Here is a 20,235-nt window from a genome sequence, read left to right on the forward strand (position 1 = left end):
TTTCCTGTTCCCAGTCATTCCCAATCCAACACTTAACTCATGCACTGACAAACATATCCTTTTCATAAGTAATCAAGAAGCAAACAACATTTAGGTCAAAGGATCGTAGAACTTAATCATGGAGTCTAAGGCCTTCATGTTTTACACAAGTCATACTAGTCTAGACATGGAATATCCCACTCTAAGTTGCATTGGAAGGAAGGGAATCAATTCTTGGACTCATATCTTATGATTCCAAATCCATTAAAAAGTCCATTATGTGCTATCAAGTACCCACCTTCCTTACTTCTTCTCTGTTAAATGAGGTCCTCTACACTGTAAGTAGCTTCAATATTTTTAAAGGAAATAGACTGTAGTATAAAGAAAAAGTGTCCACCCCATATATGTGTGTGTATGTGTGTATATATGTGTGTGTATCTGATTATATATCTATAATCAATCAATGCTGAATTCATTGATTATTTACCTCAGATTGAATTCAATCCCTCTCTAGACAAATTTCTAACTGAAGAAGAGGTTTTCAATACCATTAGGCTCCTCTCCTGTGGCAAAGCACCTGGTGCTGGTTCAATTCCAGCTTAGATTTACAAGGGGTCCATTATTCATACAGAAGCTGACTGAAATTTTCCAGGATATATCCCAAGGAAAGATTATCCCTCAGGAGTTCAAGGATGCCTCCATTGTCCATCTCTATAAAGGTAAAGAAAATAGATTGTCCTGAGACAATCATGGGCAGGGGGAAGGGTCTCTCTCTTAGTCATTGCTAGCAAGATTTTTGCCAGAGTACTCCTTAATCAAATGATCCTTCATGGGAAAGATGGCTGTTTATGTGAGAGTTAGTGTGGCTTCAGAAAGGGCCTAGGAATGGTTGATATGATGTTTTCTGCCCAACAGCTCCAAGAGAAATGCCAGGAGCAGAACAGAGGCATTTACACATTTGTAGACCTGTCCAAGGCCTTTGATACTGTCAGTTATGAAGGCTTATGGAGAATTATGTCAAAATTTGGTTTCCTGGAGAAATTCACCAGTATTATGCATAAGTTTCACAATGGCATGCTTGCCCAGGTTCTGAATGATGGACAATGCTCTTGCAATTTCCCAGTCACCAATGGAGTGAAACAAGGCTGTATGCTTGCTCCCATGCTTTTTGTTTGTTTTTTGCGGGGCAATAAGGGTTAAGTGACTTGCCCAGGGTCACACAGTCAATAAGTGTCAAGTGTCTGAGGCTGGATTTGAACTCTGGTCCTCCTGAATCCAGGGCTAGTACTTTATTCACTGTGGCACTATCTTCCCCCACTCCCAAGCTTTTTGACATGATGTTTTCAGCCATGTTGTCAAACACCTTCAATGAGAATGAACACAGCAGAAAGGTCAGATACTGCACCGATGGTAAAATTCTTCAACTTGAAAAGGCTACAAGCCAAGATGAAAATGGAGGGAGTGTTTGCGTGTGATTTTTTGTTTGCAGATAACTGTGTACTCAAAGCAGCCTCTGAAGATGAGATGCAACAAAGTATGGATCAATTCTCTACTGATTGTGCTAATTTGGGCCTATCAATTAACACTAAGAAAATCCAGGTGCTCCATCAGCCAGCACCACACCATCCATACATGGAAATGTCAGTTACAGAAAATGGAGAAATTTTGAATACTATGGATAAGTTCATTTACCTTGGCAATATACTTTTCAGGGATGTACACATTGACAGTGAGGGGGATGCACACATTGCCAGTGAGGTGGATGCACACATTGCCAGAGCTAGCTCAGCATTTGGGAGGCTCCAAAGGAAAGTGTGATAGAGAAGAGACTAACTACCAAACTGAAAGTCTACAGAGCCATTGTGCTTACCCTCATTGTTGTGTGCCAGTGAAACCTGGAGAGTATACCAGTGCTATCCCAGGAAACTGAATCATTTCCATTTGAATTATCTTAGGAAGATTCTGAAGATCACCTCATAGAATAAGATACCAAAAACTGAGGTCTTCTCTCGAACTAAAATGACAAGCATTCAAACTACTACTACTGAGAGCACAACTCTGATGGACTGGACACATTGTTCAAATTCCAAATGGACACTTGCCTAAAAGACAATTTTATGGGAAACTCACAGAAGGCAAGCACTCACATGGTCGTCATATGGGAAAGCAATACAAGGACTCTCTCAAGGTCTCTCTTAAGAACTTTGGACTTGATTGCATGACATAGGAGACACTAGCACAGGACCACCCAGCATAGCATGCCCTCACCAGAAAAGGTGATATGCTCTATGAGCAAAAAAGAATTAAAGTCACTCAAAAGAAACATGAGACATACAAATTTAGAGAATCCAAATTGTGATAAAGCATTCCAAGCTCATAATGGTCTGATCAGCCACAGTTGGACACTCTGTAACTTGACTCCAACATAGTGATGTCATTTTGGTCCTCTTTGAGAACAAAGGACAACAACCAACTGTATGTGTGTGTGTGTGTGTGTGTGTGTGTATCTATATATCTATATATACATATATACACATATATATTGTGAGAAATTATTATTAAAAATGAGTAATTTGGAGGGAGATTAAGAGCTCTCTCCTTCTTCCAAAGTCCCAACAATACAGTTTTTCTTGAATCTCTATCACTGATGATGAGATTGTATTGACTTTCCTAGATGTGGTAAAATAATGAAATTTGGCAGACACCCAAGGGTCTCACTTGATTGACTTAGTAGTGTTTGAATTGGGTGTGAATGAGAAACTACTAATTACCCACTTAAAGGTGATTAGATTTTAGCCACACCTGGCCTTCCCTGTTAGCCACCTAGTTTAAATTTAGCCAATGCTGAGGAGAGTGTGTTTGCAGAGGCTATGGACTTCGACATCAACAGGAGACCCCTGTCAGCCAATCAACTTGAAGAACCTCCCATTTCTGGGAGGAAGACAGGAATTAGGAAGTGAGGCTGGCGGACAGGATCTTTCTCTTTTGCTTCAAGACATCAGCTTGGTGGCAGGACTTCACAAGGGCTGTTAGGAAAGCTAGGATTTCAATGCTATAAGGAATCTGTTCTCTATCTTTCTCTCTTCACTGTTTTATATCTTTTAATAAACCCTTAAAAGCCCAAACTCTTGGTGAATTTATCAGTGATTTTAGCCAGTTTCCCCAAAAAACTGGGGAGAACAGATTAGAACCCACATTTAGATTTTTAAACAACACAGTTTGGCGACCCCAAATAGGAAAGCTGAACCTCCATCTTATGATCTTCCAGTTGGGTAAGATTTCCCCTCCCCTGTCCCTTTAAATTCGAAAGTACGGCTAAGTATCGGCTGTTTTCCCTTTAAATTTTCAAATCGATTTTTTAACCTTCCTAAGTACCCCTTTTCTAACTTTAGCTTAGCTAATCAGAGAAGTGGAAAAGCTCAAGTTGATACTTGGTCAGTTTGAATTTAATAAATATTTTTTATGCCTATTCTTAGTTTTGTCGGGCTTTCTTATGTGGTATGGAAAGTTTGGCATGTCATAGAGGATATTAGAATGAGGATTATTCCACAGGTTTCCCCATTAGGAAAGCTACTCATGGATTGGAATAAGGGAAAACTTATAACAAATACAACCATGACCAGGGAAAGCTTATCGAACTGTGTTTTATTAGACAACTGGGGAATGACTTGTGTTCTTACAACATGTTGAGAACTGAGTGCAATTTATAAGACAATTCCAAAGAACTCATGGTAGAAAATGCTATCTAACTCCAGAGAACAAACAGTTGGAGTGTGAGTACAGATTGAATCATAACTTTTTCACTTTATTTTTTGTGGAGTTTTTTTTCTATGTTTTCTTTTGTTGTTGTTTTGTTATTTTTCATTTGTGTCCAACTCTTCGTTATCCCATTTGGAGCTTTCTTGGGAAAGATAATGGAGTGGTTTGGCATTTCCTCCTCCAGCCCATTTTACAGATTTGGATTTGAGGCAAACAGGGTTAAGTAACTATCCCAGGGTGAAATAGCTAGTAAGAAATATCCCAGGGTGAAACTTATGAGGATGAGTCTTCCTGACTCCAGACCCAGCACTCTATCCACTGCACCACCTAGCTGCCTGGTGCTTTCTTTCACAACATAATTAATATAGAAATATGTTTGGCATGATTGCACATTTATGACCTATATCAAATTGTTTACCATCTCAGGGAAGGTGGAGGGACAGAATTTGGAACTCAAAATTTTTTTAAATGAGTTAAAATTGTTTTTATTTGGAAAATGGGACTAAAGAAGGAGAGAGGGAGGGAGGAAAGGAAGGAAGAAACAAATGAATGAATGAATGAACGAACAAACAAAGGAACTTGTATGGTCATGTGACATTTAAAATTTAATGTGTGGTCACCTTATTCCTGTCCCAAGTATAGGGAAAATTAGCTAGGGTTTACTTATAAATTAGAAGCTTTAGCACCAGGTTTGGGCATTAAGCATTTATTAAAGTATACCAGGTACTAGTAAAAAGAGAACACCTGAGTTAAAAACTTAAGAAAAGACCTATCTAGCCTAGAGTCCTCAAGTCCTCCTCCACCAGCCTATTTGAGAAACAGAGAGCCAGCTCCCTCTACTCCAAAGGAAAGGCAGTCCTTGCACACTGCTTCAAGCTAATTGACTAGTATCACCTAAATCCATTGATTCACTGGACTTGAGGATGGTCCTGTGTTGAGGTCAGAGTCCACAGCCACTGAGAACACACCCTCTTGAGAGTCAGGCAGGTGTGGGGTTTTTTTTTGTTTGTTTATTTGTGGGAGGTTTTTTTGTTGGTTTTTTTTTTGCGTGGAAATGAGGGTTTAAGTGACTTGCCCAGGGTCACACTGCTAGTAAGTATCAAGTGTCTGAGGCCATATTTGAACTCAGGTCCTTTTGAATCCAGGCCAGCACTTTATCCACTGCACCACCTAGCTGCCCCCCAGGTGTGGTTTTAATCAAATCAACTTCAAGTGAGTCTAGCAGCAAATTCAGTCAATCTAATCAATCCAAATCAATCCCCTTGAGCTGGGGCTTTGAGGCGTTGGCAAAGCCCCTTATTTTCTCACAGTCAGGATTGATGGATTAGAAGATTTCATAAGTAATTTGCCTGACTATTCAATTTTATTGACTATGTATGTGATTTGCTAATGAGTTCGTGTCTAAGAATTGTTTTAGGCGACTAGAGAATACACAGAATGGACCCAAAACCTTGAGATTTTAAAAAGATGCTCGCCAAAAGTATATATTGTTATTGGATACAGCTTTAAGAAAGCCAATATTTAAGTATCTCACTCTCTTCTACTCTCCCCCAAAGAGATTGTAAGGAATTAATTATGATTTGGGGTTTCTATGACCCCATATTTGGCTAAAATTAGAAACCCTGATGCATGCCCATGCACGCTGACCTCATGCTGGACACCCACATGCCTACATGGGCTTGGCCAAATTATAATGGGGGCAGCCAGGTGACTTTAGCACCCACAAGCTGGCCGGCTTATGTTTGTAGAGCCGCCTGTTAGTTCTGTCAATCAGGGCTGCCAGCCAATTAGCTTGGGGCTGTGTGTGTGTGTGTGTGTGTGTGTGTGTGTGTGTGTGTGTGGACAGCCTTGTTTCCTATGGGAGAGGGGGCTTTGGGGAGAAAGCTGGGGGAGGAGACAGTGGACTCTGGTGAGGGAGAGGGAGAGAGATGCTGCGTAGCTGGTTCTCTTTGGAACTGCTGATTCTAGGTGGTGGTGAGTTTGTGGGTCATATTTTTTTCCTTCCCCTATTCCCTTTTCATTGTCCCTAGTTCTATTAACCTTACTTGTGTTTTAAATTTGTTCCCATTAATAAACCCTGTTTTGTTTTTTGAAAGAGGCTGTTAATCTCCTTTCTTACCCCAATATTATTGTGTGCCACCCAATTAACTCTCCCCATACTAAATTTGGCCCTTACAGGATTCATTATGCCACCACAACTTCAAAAAATAAAATCTTTCTGCTAGACCAGAAATGTCAAATATGTGGCCTGCATACTGAATGTGGCACACAAACTCCTGAATGAGTTCTAAATCACACTAAAATATAACTAGATGGGGGCAGCTAGGTAGCACAATCGATAAAGCATTGGCCCTGGATTCAGGAGGACCTGAGTTCAAATCTGACCTCAGACACTTGACATTTACTATCTGTGTGACCCTGGGCAAGTCACTTAACCTTCATTGCCCCTCAAAAAAATGCAACTAGATAATATTTAACAAAATAAAAATTGCACAAAAATAGCTAATATCAATCTGTGATTTTCAAAGTCAATATGTGGCCTGAAAGGATCCATTTCTATTTGAATTTGACATCACAATTTAGTTACACCACTGTTGCATTGCACATTACAATTATTTTGTGATTCAGAACAATAGCAATCATCAAGTACAACATAATGCTTTTATATCAACATTGCTCTTTTGACTACACCACTCCATTTGAACTGGAGTTTCCACAAATTCACTTAATAAATGGCTAAAGTGAATCAAATAAAATCATATGGAACATTTTTCTTCTTGTTTTTGTTTTCCTAGTCATTGCTACTTCATTCTCTTTTTATTCAATTGACTTTTGGATTTAAGTAGAACATCGGGCAGATTTTATAATTTATAAGGAATCACTTCTGGTCTTGGACTCTTCACTGGAAAATCTATATCCCGGTGTTATGGAAGAGTGGTAAGCATATGTTTTCCTGTTTTACCCCTCATTTGATATAAAAGTAGTTGTACTTTTCCAAGAGAACCTTATACAATTTTTACATGTGCATAGAAAGGGGCAGCTAGATGGTGCAGTGGATAGAGCACCGGCCCTGGAGTCAGGAGTACCTGAGTTCAAATCCGGCCTCAGACACTTAACACTTACTAGCTGTGTGATCCTGGGCAAGTCACTTAACCCCAATTGCCTCACTAAAAAAAAACAAAAACAAAAAACATGTGCATAGAAAGCAACCTAAAGATAATGGGGGAGGTTTTAAGGTGTATTTTACTGTAATAAATCAATTTTTTTCCTAGTCAACAAAGAATGAGCAAAGTCACATTTTCTACTTTTTACATATTTCATTCAATTGTATCAGTCAATGAAAAACAGTTAAGTGTCTACTATGTGCCAGGCACTGTGTTAAGTGCTAAAGATTCAAAGAAAAGTTAAAGAGAGCCCATGTTCCCAAGAAACTCATATTCTAATGGGTTAGACAATATTCAAATGCACATGTGTGTGTGTTTATATGTGTGTATATGTGGATATGGCAGGGAGGTGGTATAGTTTAAAGAGTCCAGGACTTGGAATCAAAAAAACTCATGCTTATGAGTTGAAATGACTTCAGATATCTACTAGCTTTATAACCCTGGGTAAGTCACTTAACCCTGCCTGCCTCAATTTCCTCATCTATAAAATGAGCTGGAGAAGGAAATGGCACACCGCTCCAGGATCTTTGCCTAGAAAACACAAGCACTTGATGGATGATTCTTCATCCATTTATTCATTTTCAGCACTCAGCACTTAGTTGTTGCTTAATAAATGTTTACTGTTTGATTAACATCTTAGATCCATTTTGAATATGTTATGCTATACAGTATAAGATGTTGGTCTAAACCTAATTTCTGACAAAGTACATTTAAGTTTTCCTAGCAATCATTATTAAATAGAGAGCTCTCTCCTAGATCACTTGTTTGCTAATTTATTGAACATTGTGAGTTCCAGCTTTTTGTGCTGTTTATTCTATTTATCTGCTTTTCCATATTTTAACCAACCTCAGATCATTTTGATGACTACTGCTTTACATTATACTTTGAGGTTCAGAACTGCTATTACCCCTTCCTTCCCAAGTTTTATTTTCTTATTATTTACACCTGCATTCTTGATCTTTTGTTCCTCTAAGTTAATTGTTAGAATTTTTCTAGCTCTAAAAAGTATTTCTTTGATAATTTGACTAGCATAGCACTAAATATGTCAATTATTTTGTAATAGTGTCATTTCTAGTATGTTGACATAATTGATTATAAATGACACTATAATGACATGGATATCTCCCATCCAATAGCAATAAATATCCATCTGATTGTTTAAACTGTTCTTTATACCTTTAATAGTTATTTATAATTGTATCTATAAAGTTAATTGTATTTTGGTAAACTGACTTCTATATAATTTGTGCATTTTTTGTAATTGACCTAAATGAGATTATCCTTTCTATTATGGCCTCTCAGGTTTTGTCATTCATAATAGATTAATAGGTAAGGAGAGAGACAGAGACAGAGACAGAGAGAGAGATCACATTTGTTAAGCACTTAATAAGTGCCAGTCAGTGTGCTAAGCACTGAGGATACCAATATACAGAAGCAATAAAATATTTTTGCCCTAGGAGCTTACATTCCCACAGGGGTATAGAACAGATAAAGAAGAATGGCAAGGAGAGAGGCAGGTGGAGAACATGGCATGGAAGGGGCCAGAAATTGATGTAGGTGTTGTAGATTCTGCATAATTAGGCAGATACTGACTTATTATAGCTGAATTCCACAAGGGCAGGGCCCAGATTGCCAATGTGGATCAGTTAGAGTTGATGATCTGAGTTGAGGCAGTATGGCAGGGAGCAGGCTACAAAGATGAATATGCTTTAGACTTTTGTGGCTATGTTTTATAGCATGAGATTTATTATGCCTGGGGAAAAAACTCATAAAAGCAGTGATGCAAATTGTGATCTGAGATAAATTAACAATTAAAAGAGATATTTAAAGTGTATAATTAAGGGAAATATATCATGCTTAAAAGCACCATAGATAATGAGATAATATAAATAATAAATAAGAACTGAGAAACAGCAGCTATAGTCTTAAAGAAGAAGCTAATCAAATTACAGGGGGAAGTAGAAAGCAAAAATATGACACAGAGACATCAATGTATCTCTTTCATATTCATGAAAGAAATTAGGGCTTTAATGGAATGTTGTTTTTTTGTTTTGTTTTGTTTTTGGCAGGGCAATGGGGGTTAAGTGACTTGCCCAGGGTCACACAGCTAGTAAGTGTCAAGTGTCTGAGGCCAAATTTGAACTCAGGTCCTCCTGAATCCAGGGCCGGTGCTTAATCCACTGCGCCACCTAGCCGCCCCCTAATGGAATGTTAAAGGAGTTAGATATCTGCTGCCAAGTCTGTGGGTTTCAACTGATTAACATCTTTCACATACATCCTTTATCTCCTCTGACACTATCAACATCTTGGTTGCATCACCTTATACTTTGTCTATTGGAATAGCCTGCTGGCTGGTCCACCTGCCTTAAGTCTTTCCCAACTGTGGTCCGTACTTCACTCAGCTGTCAAAGTCTTCTTCCTCAAGTGAAGGTCTGACCATGTCACCACACAGACACACACACACACACACACACACACACACACACACTCAATAAAATCCAATGACTGGGGCAGCTAGGTGGTGCAATGGATAAAGCACCAGCCCTGGAGTCAGGAGGACCTGAGTTAAAATCCGGCCTCAGAACTTGACACTTACTAGCTGTGTGACCCTGGGCAAGTCACTTAACCCCAATTGCCTCACAAAAAAAAAAAATTCAATGACTACCTCTTACTTCCAAAATCAGATATAAAAATCCACTGTTTAGCATTCAAAGCCATTCATAACCTGCCCTTCTCCACACCTTTCAGATCCTCTTAAACCTTACAGCCCACCATCTACTCTGCAAGTCAGTGACACTGACTTTTTTGCTGTTCTTTGCACTAGATATGCCATCTACCAATTCCATCCATTTTGACCGGCTGGTTGTCCTCCATAAATTGGAATGCCTACCTTCTGGCTTCACTGGCTTCCTTCAACTCATCTAAAATCCCACCTTCTACAGGAAGTCTTTCCTAACCCCTCTTAATTCCAGTACCTTCCCTCTGTTGATCATTTCAGATTTTTTTCTCTGTTTTTTTTAATAACAAAATTCAATCCAATCAAATAAACATTTATTAAACATCTACTATATGCCATAAACGATGCCGAGTGCTGGGGATGCAATTAATAAAGACAAAAATAGTCCCTGCACTCAAGGAGCTTACAATCTAAAGGGGAAGACAACACACAAAAGGAGTCAGAGAAGTGGGAAGGGGAAATATTAAGAAGTACTCCAGGTATCTTGTTCTATGGAGTTGAAACTAGGCAGAACAGCAAATGCAAAGTGAAATGAGAATGAATTAATGTATTCTTGTATGGGAATGATAGGACATGCTTTTTATGTTAAAAGATTACTTGCAACACAGACTGGCTGCAATGTTGCAATGCACTCAAATTTCATTATATTTTAACATAATTAGGTTGCCTTTTCATTCTTTTAAAGTAAGCCTAAACATAATTTCATATGTGTATATATATAATTCTAAATCATTGATAAAAGGCATTTTCTAATTGGTTTTATTTTAAATAGTATGTAAGAACACAGCAGCAGGCACTTAATAAATGTTTATTGACTTTTATTTAGGCACAGAAGTGAAATATTACATTCTGGTGAGAATGGCCAGCATCGGGAAACAAAGAAAGGATATTGTTGTCACTGCATTGGACACAGTTCACAAGATATGGGATTTTCTGAAACGAAAATTCTTACTAATACGCATCCTAATGATCTATTTATTTGGAGTCTTAGAAAGGCATTGATGAAAACATCCACATGTGGCAATTCGGAAATTGTGGAGAAAATAGTGCAGGGACTACATCAAAGAAGGGAACTTAGCTGTGTGACCCTGGCCAAGTCACTTAGCCCTCATTGCCCTGCAAAAAAAACCCATACAATTTATACAATCAAAACTATTTTGACAGGGCAGCTAGGTGGCACAGAGGATAGAGCACCGGCCCTAGATTCAGGAGGACCTGGGTTCAAATCTGGCCTCAGACACTTAACCCTTACTGGCTGTGTGACCCTGGGCAAGTCACTTGACCCCAATTGCACAGCAAAAAATATATATATATATATATATATATATATATATATATATATCCTTCTCTGATCTCCCTTACTCTTTGGTTATAAATTGTTCCTATACCACAGTTAATCATTTTAAAAAGACCTCCTTCTGTTATTGCCTAAATTGTTTTTATGATATAACTTTTTTTAAATATTTAGACTAATTAGCTATAAGGAGGGCAGCAGGTGGCTCAGTGGATAGAACATTGGGCCCGAAGGTCTCAGTTCAAATCCAGTCTCAGACATTCCCTAAGCCATCTGACACTGGGAAAGTCACTTAACCTCTGATTGCCTGACCAAATGGATCCACTTGAGAAAGAAATGATAAAACACGCCAGTATCTTTGTTAAGAAAATCCCAAATGGGGTCACAAAGAGCCAGACATGACTGAAGAATAACTGAAGAACAAGCTAATTGGGGTCAAACTGTTTTCCAAATTTTCCCAACAATATTCATCAAGTAGAAAAACCTATCTCAAGACCTTCTTTTTCTTATAAATATTGCTCATTGAGTTTTTTCTTCTGGGTCTTGCATTTTTTCATTTTTCTCCGATCAACTTTTCTATTTTTTAAGCAGAACCAAATAGTTGAAATATTTACCACTTTATGATACCATTTGAGGATTTATAATGCCAAACTGTCTTAACTCCCATTTCTCATTATTTCCCTTGAACTTACAGATCTCTTGTTCCTTGAAATTAATCTTATTATCTTATGTAGTTTTATTAAGTAGTCCCTCCATAGTTTGAGTAGTATAGCCAATCAGTCAACAATCATTTAAGTACTTCCTATATTCCAGGAACTGTGCTAAACACAAAGGAAAAAAAGCCAAAAAATATCCCTACTCTCAAATGGTTCATGAGGAGACAACATGCAAACAACCATATACAAACAAGATACACACCAAATAAACTGAAAAAGTGGGGGAGGCATTAGCATTAAAGGGAGTTAGGGAAAGTTTCTTATAGAAGATGAGGTTTTAGCTGGGACTTGAAGAAAGCCAGGAAGCAAAGATGAGGAGAGACAGAATTACTGGAACGGAAGAGAGCCAGAGAAAATGGCTGTAGTCGGGAGATAGAGTAACTTGTCTGAAAAAAAGCAAAGGGGCTAGTGTTGATAGAGATAGTAAATAGTAAGGGGTGAGGGAGAGAGAAGGGTCTAAGAAGATTTAAACAGCATAAAGGAATCAAATTATAAAGGGGTTTGACCACCAAAAAGCATATTATATTTGATCCTGTGGAGGGAGCTACTGAAGCTCATTGAATAGAGAAGTGATGTGGTTATTTTCATGCTTTAAGAAGTTTGACAGCTGAAAGTTTGATGCACTTGGGAGAGACTTTAGGCAGGGAGACCGAACACAAGCTATTAGTAAAGTCTAGGTGTGAGATGATAAGACCTACACTAGATTGGCAATAGTGTTGGAGGAGAGAAGGGAGCACATAGAAGAAATATTACAAAGGTAGAATTTATAGAATTTAGCAACAGATTGTGCCTGTGGGAGAGGGTGCAGAACTAAGGATTAGACTTATTTTGAGAATTTGAGTGACTGGGAAAACAGTGGTGCCCTTGACAGTAATAGGAAAGTTAAGATTAGAAGACTTTGGGGGGAAAGAAAATGAGTTCAGTTTTGGATATGTTGGGTTTAATATTTTCATAGAATATCTATTTTGAGATTTCAACAGAAAGTTGGAGATGAGACTGGAGGTCACGAGAGAGATTAGTGCTGAATAAGTAGATTTGGGAATCAGTAGCTTTCTATGCTACTCATACTAAATTGGGCTAATGGAAAATAATAGCCTGGCACTCTTTCTAAATGGACCACTTATTAGCAAAGAATTGGAAATTGAGGGGATGCCCATCAATTGGGGAATGACTGGATAAATTGTGGTATATGATTGTAATGGAAGACTATTGTGCTTTAAAAAATGATGAGCAGGCAGATCTCAGAAAAACCTGGAAAGATATATATGTACTGATCCTAAGATGGAAAATGTTCTCCACATCCAGGAAAGAAACTATGGCATCTGAATGCAGATCAAGGCATACTATTTTCACTTTTTTTGTTGTTTTTTGCTTTTTCTTTCCTGGGGTTTTTCCCTTTTGTACTGATTCTTCTTTCACATGACTAATGTGGAAATATGTTTAACATGATTGTACATATATAACCTATATCACATCACTTGCTGTCTTAGGGATGGGGGAGGGAAGGGAGGGAAGGAGAGAAATTTGGAACTCAAAATTTCACAAAAATTAATGTTGAAAATTATATTTATATGTAATTGGAAAAATACTATAAAGTTTAAAATTTTTAAATAAATGGGCCACATTTCCATTCCCCCTCATTCAAAGCAATATTAATTCATAAATGGGGAATTATAATGTGATGAAAAAATATTAATCTCAATTCAATGAACCTAATCTAACTATAAACATTTCCACCCACAGTTGCCCAACCTAAAACCATTCCTCTGAAACGATTATTTCCCCACTCACCTGCCTTACTTGCTAGCCACTCCTTAAGGGTAGATACTCTATTCCCAAAATTACTCTCTGTGGTTAAGACTCATTACCCCTACACCCATGGTAGAAGACATTCCTCTCAGGAAAATCTGTCTCCTTGAGTGGAATCTGATTCCCCTTCACACTCAATCAAATCCTGCACTGGAATGATTTTCTCCATTCTTACAAAAATTCTAAGGCAAGAAAAGAAGAAAAAATAAACCCCAACCCATGTGTCTTTATTCTTCACTTTTAGATTAGTCTATATTGTTATTGAAAATGTCCACAATACTTCCTCCACCTTCTCCAAAGCCCAAAAATGCTTTATCTCATATTCCTTTCCCCCAAAATATCATTTGACTATTGTGTGAATCTGTATTTTCTATCCCCCAAAGTATTAATTCACTTCTGCAAACTTTATCCACCCAAATTATTTTATCAACCATTTGATGTATACCCCATAAATGTTTTCCTTTTTGTTAATAACCTTGAAAGAATCTTTGTAAATTTAAAAAATATTTATCCTGTCTTATATGCATAAAAGTGTTGATTTCATTGCTTAAACTTTTCTTGCTAATTGTACCTGTTTACCTTTGTTTATTTTTTGCTGGTTTAATTTGCAGGCAATACTTCCTGATCATCTCTGGTTCCTTTGGAAGAAATGCCTAATTTTTTTAATCTAAAAAAGCCATGTCTTTTTTACAAATTAAGAGTGAGGATTTGAAGAATAAATTATTATGAAAGTAAAACTATCTCCTTTGTATTTCTGAATATCCTATTTGAGTCTTTCTTTTTATTTTTCATAACCTAGGGGAACTGCAGGATTGGAATTGGTTTCCCTTTGAATTCAATTCAGTTAATTCAACAAGCCTTTCATAAGAACCAAATTATGTGTATCTAAGCAACACATTATGCCTTCTTTTTAATATCCAACCAAGCTAAAGGTGGAAAGGCTGGCACTTTATAATGAATTCATTAGGCATGGAAACCCATGAAACAAAGAAATGTGCAAAATTGTTTTCAATCCTTGATGGTTTCCTTCAGTTTTTGCACTGATGGTGGCCGAGAATTGGACAGAGAGTGTCATGAGTCCCATCATGTTTTGTCTATAAACATTAATTCACTTGGTAATTGATATTCAAAAAGTGAGATTGGCATCTGATGGCCTTCAAGTGGATATAGTTGTAGAGGAATTGAATAATGCTTAACTTGACTTTTTCTCTAACAGTTGTGATAAAATAATGGAATTTGGCAGATGTCCAGGGGACCCACCTGATTGATTTAGTATTGTTTGAATTGGGTGAGAATGAGAAACTAAATACCTACTTGGGGATGATTAGATTGTAGCTACATCTGGCCAGTCCTGAGTGACATGTTGGTGTACTACTGACATAAGCAGGGAACCACCCTCAGCCAACCAGCTTGAAGTACCTCTCCTTTGGGGGAGGGAGAGAGAAAGTAGAAAGGAAAATGCTGGCTCTGAGAAGCGCTCTTTCCTTTTGGTGAGCTTTGAGAGAGTACCAGAGAGGAACTGCACCGGTAACTCTCACTGAAAAACTATGGACACCAGGTGGTGAGTTTGTGGAAGCAAGGCCAGCTCTTTGAGTCAGCTGAGCTGGAAGCAAGTTTGGGGTTTGAGTCAGTCTTTGCTACAGCTAGGGAGCTTATCTATTTTTCTCTTCCCCTATTCCATTGTCCCTGAATTTATTAATTTCACCTTTGTTGTAAATTCTATTCCCATTAATAAAACCTGGTTTGTTTGTGGAAAAGAGGCTGTTCATCTCCTTTCTTATTAGCCTGGGAGAAATAACTAAAAAAGGCAGTTTGGAAGGGAGGAAACTTTGGACCTAGAAGTCCCTCATTATTTTCTGAACCCTAATATTATGGCAAGCCACCCAATTAACTCCCCCCATAATAAATTTGGCCCCTACACAGTAAAAACACAAATCAGAAGAAAGCTACAGGGGGCAGCTAGGTGGCACAGTGAATAAAGCACCAACCCTGGATTCAAGAGGACCTGAATAGCATAAATATCACAAAAGCATGGTAGAATGGATAAAATCCTCATTCTAAAGTTAAAGGACCTGTATTCAAATTCTGCCTAGGTCCTTACTGTCTATGAGACTTTGGACAAGCCACTTGATATACTGTAATCTCAGTTTCCTCATCGTTAATAGAGGAGGTTGGACTCCAGATGTTTTAAACTTTTTATTTTCATAGACACCATTGATAGTCTGGTGATGCATATGGACCCTTTCTCAGAATACTGTTTCAGCTACATACAATATATAACATAAGAAATTATGATAAGGTAGGAGGGGAAATAGGTTATGAAGGACTTTGAATATCAGAGTATTTTTATTTGATCCTGTGGTAAAAAAATATGAAAGTTTTTTTAACAGTCGGTTAGGATAACTGAAAGACGCCAGTTTTTGAAGGACCACCTTTTTGGGGAAGAGACCAACAGTCCACCTGCTGTGCACGTCAGACTGCCTGCTACACACTCGACTTCTGGGGCGCGAGCTTAAAAGACAAGGAGAGAACGGAAGTGGGGCTTTTTCCTGCTCTGCTGGTCTCCTGACTGCGCTGCACAGACGGTCTCTCTCTCTCCAAAGGTGGCCTTCTCTTTTGGTGAGTTTTTATAAGGAATATAGACTAAGCTTAGACTTAAGACGATTTGTATTGTGTTTCTACTTTCCTATCCTTCTAATCAACATCACCTTGTGACTACAATAACAATAAAAGGTCTATCTAGAAAACCAAAAGCTTCTTCCATTTACTAGTCTGGGAGATAAATTAAGGGAAAGGTTAAGTAGGGGAGATTTATGATCTAATATCCAATTTTAAATCTCACAATCCTAAAGGCCATGGGATATATATATATAATTGTAGTTATCAAAGTCATAAGCAAGGTGATAGAGTATCCAAAAGGAGTTCCCTTTCAAAAAAGCAAACAAGCAACCCTCCAAACATGTCTAGAAAATATGCCAGACAAAATCCTGTTGGAGATATCCAAGAAAGTCTCAATGAGTTACTTTTCCACTCCCCATTGGCCTAGGGAAATAGAGAAATCTGTGGACAGTAGTAAAAGAGTCCAGCCAGAAGTAGCTGCACAGAGCACTCCAGTGCAGAGAGAAGCTGTTGACCAGGCAAGAGAAAGTCCCAGACCTATATCTGAGCAATATAATGGGAATTGGTGCCATCTGGAATCTTTGATGCCCATCACATAGTTCCAGGTGACAGACCCAGGAGATTGAGAAGGTGACCTGCACCAAGGGGTAGTGTTCCAATGTAGAGAATGGGAACAACATTTAGGTGCTATACTAAGAGAGAATGAAGTTCAGAAACAAGGAAATATCAGCTTAGCCTAGTACCCAGAAAAAGAGCAGGGTCTTAGTTCCAACTGTCTAAAGTCTAGCCTAGCCTGCCCCAATCAGTGGTGTTCATATGTAGAGAATGGAAATAAGATTTAGGTGCTGTACTAAGATGAGGAAGTTCAGAAGCAAGTAACAGTTTAGCCTAGTACCCAGAAGAGGAGGTTCTCATTTTCAACATTTAGCCCCATCTAAATCCTGTAGAAGAATATTGAGGAACTGATGCAAAGTGAAGTGAGAAGAACCAGAATACTGCACATAGTAATAGCAATACTGTATGATGATAACTGTGAATTCTCAGAAATACAATGATCTAAAACAATCCAAAAGGACTCGTGATGAAAAATGCTGTCCACCTCCAGAGAAAGAATTAATGGAGTTTGAATGCAGATTTAAACATATTATTTTTCACTTTCTGTAAATTTTTTTCATGATTTTTCCCCCTTGGGTCTGTATCTTCTTTCACAACATGACTACTATGGTAATGTGTTTTATATAATTGAATATATGTATAACTTATATCAAATTGCTTACCATCTCAGGAAAGAGAAAATTTGGAATTCATTTGTAAGTAAATGTTTAAAATTGTCTTTACATGTAACTGGGGGGAAATAGAATATTATTTTAAAAAGGAATATCCAAGGCAGGAACAGCAGACCAAAGAGAAACCTATGGTTCAGAGAGTGAATATGAAACAGCAGAACTTTCTAGCTGGATCATAGTGCCTGAATCTAACAGCATTTTACTATATTTTTATATCTAAACAAGTAAAAAAAAAAACTTGCAAACTTAGTCAAGGGAGAGGAATGAGACATTGCTCTGGATCAGACCACTTTGAGAGCACTGAAAACTTTGAGATTCCAAGCCTGAACTGAACCTGAGAGCCTGAAATAACACAACAGGCAATAAATACCCCCAAGAAAACAATAACGGGACCAGCCAAGATTTTCCATCTCAAAGTATGACAGAACCCTGCCCTAACATCAAATCTAAAGTTAGAAAGAATATTGGAACAATGGGCAAAGAATCCCATCATAAAATACACATGCTAAAAAAAAAACTTCAAAGAATAGGCATAAAGGGAACTTGTTAATATCACAAAAATGATCTCTCGAAAACCAAAATCAGGAATTGATACCATGCAGATATAGTAGAAACTTTCTTAGCTTATATTCATGTATAAGTATACTCCTATATACTCTGTATTTATAAGAGTGAAACAAGAATTCTTCTCTCCATGTTATTATGCAATATAACCTAGAAAAACTAATAGCAATCAGACAGGAGAAAGAAAATAAAAGCATAAAGATAGTCAAAAAAGTAAATAAAATTGTCTCTATTAGCTTCAATAAAGTTGTATATCTACAAAGTAAGCCCACAAAACTAAACATTTCTGTAAAATAACAACAAAATCTAAGACACAATAAGAGAAAGAGAAGTCCCATCCCAAATAGCTACAAAATGGATGAAGTATTTGAGGCTCAATTTACTAAAACATACAAAATGTCTGATACACTCTATTACAAATTGCTTCTAAAAAAAAAAAAAAGAATGAAAGAAAGAACAATTCAAATACCTAGAGATTGGGGCAGCTAGGTGGCACAGTGGATAGAGCACCAGCCCTGGAGTCGGGAGGACCTGAGTTCAAATCCAGCCTCAGACACTTAACACTTACTAGCTGTGTGACCCTGGGCAAGTCACTTAACCCCAATTGCCTCACCAAAAAAAAAAAAACCCTAGAGATCTATTAAGCGCTCATGATTCGGCCATACCAACAAAATTAAAATTGCATTACCAAAGTAAATTTGCAGTTTTAATGATATGCCAATTGACTTATCAAAAGGATATTTTGTAAAACTTGGTAAAATAATAGCAAAAAAATCATTTGTAGAAACAAAATACCTAAAATATCAATGGAAATAATGAAAAGGTGTTAATGAAATAAAAAGAATGCTTCCAGACCTCAAACTATATTATGAAGAAGCAGTCCTCAAAACTACTTTTACTGGTCAAAAAAGATATAGATAAATAGAACAGTCTACAAGAGAGAATCAGGAAAAAAAATGTAACAATCTAGTGTTCAATCAACCAGGAAATGCACAATACTTAAAACGGAACTCTGTATTACTGGAAAATAGCCTAGAAGAAATTAGGCTTATATCAAAACCTTCCAACATATTCAATAATAAATTCAAAATGAACTCTACAATGTGTTTGGTCCTGGGCTAAGGTCTGGGGATACAAGAGGCAAAAGAAAGTCTCTGTACTCAAGAAGCACTCTAATGGGGGAGACAGCATGCAAACATATATATATATATATATATATATATGTGTGTGTGTGTGTGTGTGTGTGTGTATTTGTGTGTATATATACATACATACACACACACACACACACATATATATATCCCAATCTATACACATACACACACACACACAAGCTGTATGCAGGATAAATGGGAAATAATTAACAGAGGGGTTAGAAAAGGCTTCCTTTAGAGATAAGATTTTAGATAAGACTTAAAAGAAGCCAAAGAAGGGAGTTAGTGGAAATAAGGAGCAAAAACATTGCAGATATGTGAGTAGCCAGAAAAGATAAGTGTCTTGTTTGTGGAGCAGCCAGAAGGTCAATATAACAGGATCAAAGAGTATGTGTCAGGGAGTAAGGTATAAGAAGATTTGAAAGTCTAATATCATGCCTAAATTGTAAGCCTGAGGAAGTATGAGGATGGTATTGCTCATAAGAATATGGAAGTTGGAGGAGCGGGGGGATTCAGGAGGAAAGATAAGTCATTAAGAGCTAGCTTCTGTTTGTGGACACTTTTTTCAGCAGTGTTTATTAAGGGGAACTTTTCCTGACCTACAACTCTCAGCTAATATCCCACCTTGCTTTAGGTTATAACTGTCTCACAAAGCTAATCTTATGCAACTACCCTCAGCTTTCCAATTGGTAATAAATTATTTCATTGCACTCTCCAGCTCAGCCATTTCCCTGAGCTCCCACAAGATGGCAGTGTTCCTTTTCCCCAGGAAACCATTGCTCTCCAACAAATGACCTGAATGGAAAGTTTGGTCCCTAGGGAAATAATCATATAGAAACACATTATATGCTCTGTATTTATTATATATTATATTTCTAGATAGGAGGAAAGAGATTAGCTGAGCAAAAACATTATAACCTTAGCACAAAATGTAAGAAAGAAGGGGCGATCACTGGGTCCCCCAAGATATCAATTATTAATAATTTTTCACACTAGCATTATTAATAAAATTATTCATTACCTAAAAAATATGTCTCTCAAACTTTTTAAAAGTCACACCAGGAAAAATTACTTTGACTTCTAGAAAAATTCTGGAATAAATAGAGAGCTAGTTCTAAACATCTAGAAAAGAGCTGATTCCAGAGAACTTATTA

The sequence above is a fragment of the Dromiciops gliroides genome, chromosome 3 (assembly GCF_019393635.1).
Source record: "Dromiciops gliroides isolate mDroGli1 chromosome 3, mDroGli1.pri, whole genome shotgun sequence".
NCBI classification, from domain to species: Eukaryota; Metazoa; Chordata; class Mammalia; order Microbiotheria; family Microbiotheriidae; genus Dromiciops; species Dromiciops gliroides.